We start from the raw sequence: 12,600 nt of genomic DNA, 5'->3' as shown, positions 1-12,600 counted from the left end.
TGCTCTGCATCTTCTTCCGCAGTGAAGGCATTGGTTTCCAGGTGGAAGGCGGTCCCGGTGGGGGTTGGCTTGACGCACCTTCCTCCTGGCGCGTTTCTCTCTTTCGCCCTCCATTCGTGCCTCCTCGAATTCTGCAGCACTGCTGGTCACAGCTGACCTCCAGCTGGAGCGCTCAAGGGCCAGGGCTTCCCAGTTCTCAGTGTCTATGCCAGAGTTTTTAAGGTTGGCTTTGAGGCCATCTTTCAATCTCTTTTCCTGCCCACCAACATCCCGTTTTCCGTTCTTAAGTTCAGAGTAGAGCAACTGCTTTGGGAGATGGTAGTCAGGCATCCTGATAACGTGGCCGGCCCAGTGGAGTTGATGTTGGAGGACCATCGCTTCAATGCTGGTGGTCTTTGCTTCTTCCAGCATGCTGACATTTGTCCGCTTGTCTTCCCAGGAGGTTTGCAGGATTTTACGGAGGCAGCGCTGATGGAATCGTTCCAGGAGTTGCATGTGACGTCTGTAGACAGTCCACGTTTTGCAAGCATATAGCAGGGTTGGGAGGACAATAGCTTTATATTTTATTTTCTTTGGAAGACGCCTGTGCGTGGGTTTTTTAAATGTGTGGAGGTCAGTGCACAGCTGATCAACACACAGTCTTCACAGAGTGAGGTTCCACTGGTCATGTAGTTTAACACAATGACCGTGGCTTCTCAGTCTGTTGCAGCCTTATTCCGCCTTCGCAGCCATTGTAACATGTGTCATGTTATCCTCCGCCTGCTCCGCCGTTGAGGTCTTTGGGTCTTCAGACTGTGCTTGGTCTGGAACCTCCCCCGCAGACTCCAGTTGTTGTGCCTACAGGTTCATCAGAACACGCAAGCCCCCTCACCACGACAAGGTGACAGTCCATCGAGGGGGCCGCCTTCATCAACACATGATTGGATGTACTACTTTCCCATGTCTCTGCCTTAAGGTTCTCGAAAACTTGGGCATGAACATTCTTGTTTCAGTCTCTCACGCTATTGGATAGAACCTATTCCCGCCCTCTTAAGATTGAAAAGGTGATTGGCCACTTGTTTTGAAAGGATAGTGGTAGTATCCAATCCCAGGTGTGCAATAGGCTTTTGTTTCACTCCAAGAGAGGGGAGAAGGGGCGGGGGCAGAGTATACCTATGAGTGTTGCTGAAGCAACGACTGGCCAATAGCTGGAGAAGAAAGGAAGTAATTGGATGAAATTCCATGATGTCATTTGTGATGTCATCACTGTGGTATAGATTATTCTAATAATCTACTATTATTATAGATTATAATAATAATAATCTATAATAATAATAATATATAATAATAATAATTACAATAATAATAATTATAATCTATAATAATAATAATCTATAGTATAGATTATTCTAATAATAATCTTCTATTATTCTAATAATAATCTTCTACAAGACCAAGTAGCAACAGTCAGAACTGACCACGGAACAACAGACTGGTTCAAGATTGAGAAAGGCATACGGCAAGGCTGCATCCTCACACCCAACCTTTTTAACTTGTATGCAGAACACATCATGCGATGTGCGGGGCTGGATGAATGCAAAGCTGGGGTGAAAATTGCTGGAAGAAACATTAACAACCTCAGATATGCAGATGACACCACTCTGATGGCCGAAAGCGAGGAGGAGCTGAGGAGCCTTCTAATCAAGGAGAAAGAAGAAAGCGCAAAAGCTGGGTTGCAGCTAAACATCAAAAAAACCAAGATTATGGCAACAAGAATGATTGACAACTGGAAAATAGAGGGAGAAAATGTGGAGGCCGTGACAGACTTTGTATTTCTAGGTGCAAAGATTGCTGCAGATGCAGACTGTGGCCAGGAAATCAGAAGACACTTACTTCTTGGGAGGAGAGCAATGTCCAATCTCGATAAAATAGTAAAGAGTAGAGACATCACATTGGCAACAAAGATCCGCCTAGTCAAAGCCATGGTATTCCCTGTAGTAACCCACGGATGTGAGAGCTGGAATTTAGGGAAGGCTGAGCGAAGGAAGATCGATGCTTTTGAGCTGTGGTGTTGGAGGAAAGTTCTGAGAGTGCCTTGGACTGCGAGAAGATCCAACCAGTCCATCCTCCAGGAAATAAAGCCCGACTGCTCATTGGAGGGAAGGATACTAGAGACAAAGTTGAAGTACTTTGGCCGCATCATGAGGAGACAGCAAAGCCTAGAGAAGACAATTATGCTGGGGAAAGTGGAAGGCAAAAGGAAGAGGGGCCGACCAAGGGCAAGATGGATGGATGGCATCCTTGAAGTGACTGGACTGACCTTGAAGGAGCTGGGGGTGGTGACGGCCGACAGGGAGCTCTGGCATGGGCTGGTCCATGAGGTCACGAAGAGTCGGAGACAACTAAACGAATGAACAACAACAATCTTCTATATAAACAAAAATGTAATGTTCGTTTGTGGGATTTACAGAACCAAAAACCACTGGACGAATTGACACCAAATTTGGACAGCATATACCTAACAACCCAATGTATGTCCTTCACTAAAAAAAATTGATTTTGTCATTTGGGAGTTGTAGTTGCAGGGATTTGTAGTTCCCCTACAATCAAAGAGCATTCTGAACTCCACCAACTATGGAATGGAACGAAACGTGGCATACAGGACTCCCATGACCATCAGAAAACACTAGAAGGGTTTGGTGGGCATTGACCTTGAGTTTGGGAGTTGTAGTTCACCTACATCAAGAGAGAACTGTGGACTCAAACAATGATGGATCTGGACCAAACTTGGCAAAAATATTCCATATGCCTAACTAGGAACACAGATGGAGTGTTTGTGTGTGTGTGTGGGGGGGGGGGGGGGGGGAAGAGACGACATTTGAGAGCTGTAGTTGCTGGGATTTATAGTTCACCTATAATCAAAGAGCATTCTGAACCCTACCAATGATAGAATTGAACCAAGCATGACACACAGGACTTCCATGATCAACAGAAAACACTAGAAGGGTTTGGTGGGCATTGACCTTGAGTTTGGGAGTTGTAGTTCACCTACATCAAGAGAGCACTGTGGACTCAAACAATGATGGATCTGGACCAAACTTGGCACGGATACTCCATTTGCCCAACTAGGAACACAGATGGAGTGTTTGTGTGTGTGGGGGGGGGGGGGGAGAGACCTTGACATTTGAGAGCTGTAGTTGCTGGGATTTATAGTTCGCCTACAATCAAAGAGCATTCTGAACCCCACTAACGATAGAATTGGGTCATTTCTCCCACACAGAACACCCACAACCAACAGAAAATACTGTGTTTTCTGGTGGTCTTTGGCAACCCTTCTGACACCCCACATTACCCCCTCAGGGGTCACGGCCCCCAGGTTGAGAAATGCTGTCTTAAGGCCATCCAGTCCAACTCTCTTCATCAGGGCAAGAAAACATAATAAAACCCCTCCTGACATAGAGCTATCCAGCTGTAGATATAGATAGATATAGATATGATTCACACACACACATATGTATGTATATGACAGATATAGTATCATAGATTTGAAAGGGACCTCTAAAGAAGGACAATTATATGTTGTATGTTTCAGAGTAGACAAGCCAGACAATCTCTACATCAACACTGACAAAGAAACAACAAGAAATACTGTTTCCCCACAAGCATAAAGAGATTACATGTATTAGAAACCAATACTTCTTCATTACTTTATTTTCCAGATCGCCAGACTGGGCTACAGCAACGCATGGCAGGGGATGGCTAGTATTATTCTAATAATAGAAAATAATAATAATAATAATAATAATAGTAATACCAACAAATATTTAATAATACATTATTTTTATTAACAGCAAAAATAATAGTATTACTAACAATAATTCAATAACTCATTGTTAACAATAATATTATTATTATTGCAATTAATAATGGCAATAGTAATATCAGAAATAATTTAATAATATATTATTTTATTACCAACAATAATTTAATAGCAATAATTATTGTCTTAATAATAATAATTGAAAAGAATAGTATCTCTAGAGATTAAAATATGGCAAAAAGAGATGCATAGCACAAGTACACAAGAACAACAACAACAACAACAATAATAATAATAATAATAATAATCTTTATTTGTATCCCACTACCATCTCCCCAAGGGACCCAGTGTGGCTTACATGAGGCCAAGTCCATAATATATCAATAAACAAACATCAAATAAAGCAATCAATACAATACAATTCATATAAATCACATAAACATAAATAAGCAATAAACAATCAACAGTGACATACAAGCATTTAAAAACCAATGGCCAGGCCAAATGTAATAGATTACAATTAAAATAATGCTGATGTGATGTAGACATTTTCAGAGAGAAGTGAGGGAACACAATCAGTCCTAACTCAATGGTAAAGTGCATTTTGAGGGCATATTTCTGAGAGTTTTCCTTATTCTGGGAAGGCACACTGGAACAACCACGTTTTCAGGCTCCTCCTAAAGACATGTCTGATGTCCCTGGGAAGTGAGTTCCAGAGTTGGGGGGGGGGCACCACCGAGAAGGCCCTCTCCCTCGTAACTTAAGCAATGTGCAGTCATTGAATTTTTGAGGAATTACGAAAGTGGAGGCATTACTTTTCATTCAACCCTCATAGTTTGTTGAGGCAGAAGTTATGACAAGTAAAGTGATATCATGCTGCTTTAATTCTACAGTGTAGATGGCCTCAAGCGTAAAGACCTTGCAAAGTTACAATCCCATGATCCCATAGTATTGAGAGTTATGGCAGTTAAACTGGTGTCAAACTACATTAATTCAAGAGTGTAGCTGTAGCCTGTTTTATAAGCGCATCAACTTTTTGAGAGCACATTATATGGTCTTTGTAGTATATCTTGTGCAAGTAAAAGCAGACAAAGAGATCCAATAAGCATCTGCAATTTGGCATGAACAACGGGTGGAATCTCATATTTAGGGGAATGCTTTTGTGTCACATATAGGAAAGATGCTGTGCAGTTATATCTCATTTTGTTTGTCTTGTTCACAGATGGCTCCCCTCTCTCTTTCAAGCCAGAAAGACTGAGACTTTTCATCTGTAACTTATTTCTCCATTTCTGTTCCCCAGCTTCTCTACAGGAAGCAACCCATCCCATCTTCTTGCAGAGCGCAATTGGCTGCATTTCCATACAAATAAGGCAGGCTTTTCATCCTCTTGTTTTTTACCTTCTTGTAATTCACTGTGGCGCTCTCGCTCAGTTAAAAAAATAATAATCTGAATTTCCAATGAAGCTTTCCTTGCTGACTGCCTTTTAATATTATTGATTGTCTTCTTTTATGCAGTTCCTATTCTTCAAATGGACTTGCTGATAATGTTGACAGATCTGATCAAACCAGATGCTGGGAGATGGCAAAAATATGTTGGAAAAGAGGGCTATGTGCCACAACTTGTTGCACTTGTACGAGGGTTATCCAGAAAGTAAGGCTACGAGATTTTTTTTTAAAATACAAAGAAAGAATATATTTTAATAAAACATGCATTGGTTGTAGCATAGGTTGTTGTTGTTTATTCGTTCAGTCGTTTCCGACTCTTCGTGACTTCATGGACCAGCCCACGCCAGAGCTCCCTGTTGGCCGTCACCACCCCCAGGTCAGTCCAGTCACTTCAAGGATGCCATCCATCCATCTTGCCCTTGGTCGACCCCTCTTCCTTTTACCTTCCACTTTCCCCAGCATAGGTATTACATTATTTTTACACATAATCACCATGAGGTCACGAAGAGTCGGAGACAACTGAATGAATGAACAACAACAATCACCATTCACTTCAATACATTTTGTCATCTGTGGGACAAGTTTTTGACACCTGTGCTATAGAAGCTTCCCTCTGTTTTTTTTTCAGCCATTTCGTCACTTTGATTTTCAACTCTTCATCGTCGGAAAAATGTTTGTCACCAAGGTGTTCCTTCAATTTAGTTTGTCGTGTCAGGAGCGACCTGAGAAACTGCAAGTCACTTCTGGTGTGAGAGAATTGGCCATCTGCAAGGATGTTGCTCAGGGGACGCCTGGATAATTTGATGTTTTTATCATCCTTCTGGGAGGCTTCTCTTATGTCCCCGCATGAGGAGCTGGAACTGATAGAGGGAGCTCATCCGCCTCTTCCCAGATTCGAACCTGCAGCCTGTCGGTCTTCAGTCCTGTCGGCATAGGGGTTTAACCCACTGCGCTACCAGGGGCTCCCGGTGTTCAGTTTAGTGAACAGATGATAGTCACTGGTGCAAAGTCAGGGCTGTGAGAGGGGTGGCTTAAAACATCCCAACCAAATGAAGTCAACAACTCTTGTGTTGCATGAGCGCTGTGCGGATGCGCATTGTCATGAAGGAGACAGACTCCCGCCATCAGCATCCTACGATGTTTGTTTTGGATGGCTCTGCAAAGTTTCTTCTTCACAGTCTCACAATATTTTCTGTACCCATTTTGTCACATCCTGTCTTGACATTACTCCCTCTCCATAAACTGAAACGATTTCGCGATGCAGCATTCATGCCTTTAGCATTTAGGTAGCGTATTACAGCATGAACTTCGCACTTGGAAATAGAATGAGGAAGCTCAACTCTAAGCTTCACCCCAATACCAGTCAATGAGCTACTGATGACTGGCATTGCTCATTTGCTTCCACTGGCTTCCCACTATATGGCAATGATACCAACTTCCCCCGAGAAAATTCCCTGCGAGAGCTACGTGCCTTGTAACCTTACTTTCCAGATAACAGTATCCCTTTTGTCATGCTATCCTTGTTTTCCTTTTGTACTCAAATCTCAGGGAAACTCTACAGCCGAATATCAAGCTGGTATTTAGGATACTGCTTTGCATTAACTAGTTCTCTAAACACTTATACCCTGACTGCATCCCACCAATCAGAAGAGTGTCTTTCCCTTCACCCTATATAGACATACCTATCTATAGGTGATCACTCGTGGCTGAGTATGATTGTCTTCCAAGTGTAGAGTCTTGACTGTGTAGACCTTTTCTGGATCCACATGGTTTTTCACATTGAGGACATAGATTTCCAGATGACAGGCAGTCACATCAAGGATTTTCTTGATAACCTTTTTGGTGTGTTTCTCCCTTTCTCCCTCTAATCATACATCTTCAAAATCCATAGCACTGCTGGTAAAAGCTGACCTCCAGTTAGAACACTTGAGTGCCAAGGCATCCCAGTTCTTGGTGCTTATTCCACATTTTCAAAAATGTAACTTTACAAAAATGTAACAATTTTACATCCCATTTTCCATTCCTGAACTGAGAATAAAGTAGCTGCTTTGGGTGATGGTGATCGGGCATTCAGACAACATGGCCAGTCTCTCCCTCCACAAGGTGGAGACACAATGTCTCTGAATAACCTACAACATTTCTAGAAGCCTTGCATAGTGATAGTTTCAGCTTTTCATGTCACAAGCAGGTTACTTCCCAGGGGAAAATCTAAGCCTTGAAGCATTTGAGGAACTGAGAAGTTAGCATACGTTATGCCTTCCTGTGCTCTTCTATTTTGGCTAACATGATTGTTTTTACAATCAGAAACAGGATAATGTTTATTTCTTTATTACAAGGTTGTAGCTTATCTCAACAACTGTTTTCTATTCCCCTTAGCGGCACAGGAGTGAAAGAGCTAGATGCCATTTTAACTGCCATGGCTCAATGGTATAGAGTTCTGGGATGTCTAGTTTGTTATGGCACCATAACTCTCTGATGGAAAACAGTAAATATCTCACCAAACTGTTATCAAGCAAATTTAGGACAGTTTGTGGATAGTGAGATCCGGAATGCAGAAACTGAGTCTGTGCCTGGCGAGACTTAAAGCTAAAACCAAAAGTTCCCCAATCAAAGAAATCTCTCCAGTTGAAGCAGAAGCCACCAAGGTATTGAATTCAATCCAGTCAGAAGGGATGACAGTCAGTAGCATGCTGCTCAGAGAAGCTGACATGCCATTTTACAAGTTAAACACACATTTTATACAATTTAGTCTTTTGTCTTACGCACATACTCAGCTGGGGCCAGCTTCGCACTGATTGGCAGAGCCGGCTCTGATGTCACAAGTGGCTGGGAGGATTCCCTCCACATGAAGGAACTGCAGCACCCGGCAGCCAATCAGAGAGCTTTTCCCACTTCCGATGCAGATGTCGGCTCTCCAATGGCAGGCAGAGGGTGGGATGCTCAGGAAAAACAAAGGAAAATATGGATTTCTGAATGGGCAATAGTGTTTCAACTTTGAGACTAACAAAGAGGGGCCATCAGGTCCCTGAGGATTATTGTTTTGGCAATTGTCTAGTCAATGACCCATTGGGTGGGTCTGGTGCCCACGGTGCCTGTGTCCATTGTTGACCATGCAAACATGCTGTCTAGAGTGATGGGATTAAGAAATCCATTCCTGGGAAAGGTGAAATGATAATCAGAAAAGCCCTGGCAGGACCTTCCAAACTCCAGGAAGGGTGCCAGATGATAATGAGTCCTTCATGTCCATATGGTCACACAAAAGTTAGCCCAATTCAGGGTCTGGTCATCCTTTGTACAGCCAGTTCAAACTGGAATCAATAGAGATGGATTGATTCCGAAGATGATGGGTGATTGAGTCCTTTGCTAAGGAGAAGACCTAGAAGACCTAAGGGAAATTGCAGGTCAGGGAGTGTCGGTGAAAAGTCACCAAGGTTGTGGTGGTAGCTTCATGGCTCCAAAGACATTTCATAAAATCACAAAACATAAAATATTATAATATACACATAAAACATACCGGCATTGCCTAATCCACGGATACCAGAGGAACCTGGTTCCGGATGCCAGGGTTTTGGGGGTGCGGAGGTTGACCCAGGGTTGGGGAACATACAAGGCGGCAGTGGTAACGGGGAGGAGAAGGGAGAGAAGTCTCGCTCGGGAATGGTAAATGAGGCGGGCTATTAACGTAAAAGGAAAGGCAAAGGAGACAATAAAGGCTACAGTGAAGCAAGTATGAGGGCAAAATGACACTGGGGTGTTCATCGATTAAGGGGTTACTTTGTAAGTCATAAAAAGGGATTTTGAGACTGTATCTTCTGAAGCTGGTGGCTGCTGCAAGTCTTCCTCGGTCCTCCTCTGGCAAGTTATAGGGACTTCTTGCCATGTTCCAAATGAAGCTCTCTGTCATTGTTCATAAATTTTGCAGAGGGGCGAGGGTCTTGGTTTGACATCAACACTACAGATACCAGCATTATTATGGCATTCTTCCATGGTAGATATAGTGGTATTAAATTGCTAAAATTCTGCAGCATGGCTGCAGCATTAGTTTAAGTGTAAATAATTCATCAGAATTTCTGTTAGGATTCTGGAAAGGCCAAAACGTTTGGCTTGTGCCCTTAGGAAGGAAATCTAAACTAGAACTCTTTAAGCAGCTGATGAATTTGAGTCTTTTTATGCTTTTCTTCAAATTAAACATAAGCCAACAATGTGATGCAGCGGCAAAAAAAGCCAATGGGATTTTGGCCTGCATCAATAGGAGTATAATGTTTAGATCCCGGAAAGTCATGCTACCCCTGTATTCTGCCTTGGTTATGCCACACCTGGAATATTGTGTCCAATTCTGGGCACCACAATTGAAGAGAGATAGTGACAAGCTAGAATGTGTCCATAGGAGGGCGACTAAAATGATCAAGGGTCTGGAGAATAAGCCCTATGAGGAGTGGCTTAAAGAGCTGGGCATGTTTAGGCTGAAGAAGAGAAGGCTGAGAGGAGATATGATAGCCAAGTATAAATACGTGAGAAGAAGTCATAGGGAAAAGGGAGCAAGGTTGTTTTCTGCTGCCCTGGAGACTAGGACAATGGCTTCAAACTACAAGAAAGAAGATTGCATCTGAACATTAGGAAGAACTTCCTGACTGTGAGAGCCGTTCAGCAGTAGAACTCTCTGCCCTGGAGTGTGGTGGAGACTCCTTCCTTGGAAGCTTTTAAACAGGCTGGATGGCCATCTGTCGGGGGTGCTTTGAATGCCATTTTGCTGCTTCTTGGCAGGGGGTTGGACTGAATGGCCCATGAGCTCTCTTCCAACTCTATGATTCTATGCTGTTGGACTTCAGTTTCCAACAGTCCAAGGTAATATAGCCAGTTGTCAGACCTTGTTGAGCATATCTGTATACTGTTAAACATTGCAGAGATGAAGACTGGGACATGTATCTAGTCAAAATGGAAAAAGTTATTGGTGAGGAAGAACACACCAAATAGGAAAAGCTGCAGTAGATTGCTTTTGCCCAAAATTGCAGGAAAGGACAAGTTTCTGCCTCCTCTTTATGTTTCTGAGTTAATTGAATACGAACTTAGTTTGTTCTTTGAACTCATTTTGCAGCAATTTAAGCCATCAATGAAAAAGGAAAGTGGTTGGAAGAAGAAAAACTGAGACATTTTAAAAGCAGCTGAAACAGAGGAATGAGAAAGGCTTAGGTCAGTCAAACTGGGACAGTTGGGGGGCATGTATGTGGAAGACTACAGTTTTATTGATGCTAGGACTGCTTACTACTAGCAATGAGATACCCCACTTGCCCATGGGTATCTGTCCTTAGGTATCAAAGGATCAAAATCTGAGATTTTTACAGCTCATGGGTGAGTCTCATTACAGTTTGCATGGTTAACCCTGTCTAATCCTCACTTCTTTCTCTATGTTCAGTGTGCTTATTTGCACTTAGACCGTTAACTCTTGCGGTGATTTTCTTCATAGCTGTTGTGAAGCAGCAATTCCTGTATTATGGGGAGACATTTGCATGTCTGTCTCAAATTTCCCATCTGATCACAAGCCTTTCACAAGAATCACACAATTTTTCAGCCTCAGACCATTATACAGTGACACCTTGACTTAAGACTTTCATTAATTCTGTGATTGAGCTCTTAATTCAAATTGTTCTTATCTCAAAGTGAATGTTCCCATTGAAATACTATTAATCTGTTACACCACCCTGAACCCCCTCCCATTTTTATTTTACGTGTTTTAAAATAACATGTACTTTATAAATAACTAATAATGTATTAATGTATTAATGGAACAATTAAAAAAGTAAGATTAACTTTAAAATGGTAGAAGCACAAAGTTGTGGCAAAGAAGCACGTTTGAGGCAACAAAATGTGTTTTTGCCAGTGTAACAGCAAGGCAAAACCTGTATATTCATATGGAACAACTTTAAAATGGTAGAAGCACAAAGTTGTGGCAAGGAAGCACAAAGCAAAGAGGCAGAAGCATCACTTTCTTCATACTGTACTCATTCCAGCCTCCCTCCCTTTCTTGCTCTGTCTCCCTCTCTCTCTTCATGAAACCAAACATACCAAGAATAAAAACTTCGCAAAACTAACTACCGTAACAAAAAGTTCCTCAAAGTGGACAAAAGCAATGCAGACAGCAATTCCCCAAAGCAGGCAAGAGCATGAGGCAAAGGGATGCTCCATTGAAACACTAAAGCCCTTTACATTCATGCTAGTGTTCTCATGGACACTAGTGGACCCTCCTGTGCTCTTAACTCAAAATGCTGGCTTTATGTCAAAGCGAAATCTGGGTTGTGCAACAGCTCTTAATTCAAAACACTCTTACATTGGGATGCTCTTAAGTAGAGGTTCCACAGTACTTCCAAACTAAGGATGCACCTAATTAATTAATGCAGTTTGATACTACTTTAGCAGCCATTGCTCAGTGCCATGGAATTGTGGGAAGGCTAAAGATCTTGCAAAACGGCAACCTCCACAGTTTTACAGAATTGAGCTGTAGCAATTTAAGTGGTGACAAATTGCATTAATTCCTCAGTGCAGATACATCCTAAGCCTCTTTTTATAATTCTGGCTTCCCCAAGAAATCACGTGGCTATAGCTTTCAGAGACTGTTAATCATCTACACAACCCTATGGTTCCCATAGTTTAGCTGTGCAGTGCAGATTGCTCCTTCTCTTCTATTTCTTTGCTTCATATTTGCAGGTAGATCTGGAAATGACGACGACGACAACAACAACAACAACAACAACTTTATTTACAACTCTATTTTCCCAAGGGGATTCAGGGCACAGATGTGTTTTGTCTGTTTAGAAAGTAATTTTGGGATTATTCTCCTACTTCTTCTCTCCATAACATGGTAGAATCTCATGGTTGTCTGTTCTCTAGGTGGTGGCATCAGGAATTGCTGGACTATTTTGAATGTTTGATTCTAGGAGTACAGCTGGGACAAGCTGCCCTTTGACATGACTCTTGGGGTTGCCGGACACACAAGCTCTTGGGCTTGTCATGATCTAAGATGAGGAAGTGAGCTTGAGGGAATTCGTGCCTCTCATGCTGAAATAATTTTCCTTGAAATGGGTGATGTGCTTCTTGAACTGGGTGGGTATGAAACACCACTTGGTGCTGTGCCTTAAGCAGAAAATTATTTCTGCCTCTATACACACAATATATGTACAGTAGTCTGACTTATCTTGTGTAGCCTGTTGTCGACCTTTGCAATCCGAAAGACAGTTGCATCTATCAAGTAGGAAAAATAGGTACCACCTTAAAGTGTGGGGAGGTTAAATTAACTAATTTATGAGGCCATAAAAAAGACTCCAGCAAGCACTCCTGCAAAAAACATGCGGGGAATGCGG

Source organism: Anolis sagrei, chromosome X, assembly GCF_037176765.1.
Source record: "Anolis sagrei isolate rAnoSag1 chromosome X, rAnoSag1.mat, whole genome shotgun sequence".
Classification (NCBI taxonomy): Eukaryota; Metazoa; Chordata; class Lepidosauria; order Squamata; family Dactyloidae; genus Anolis; species Anolis sagrei.
Note: the sequence above shows the minus strand (reverse complement) of the source record.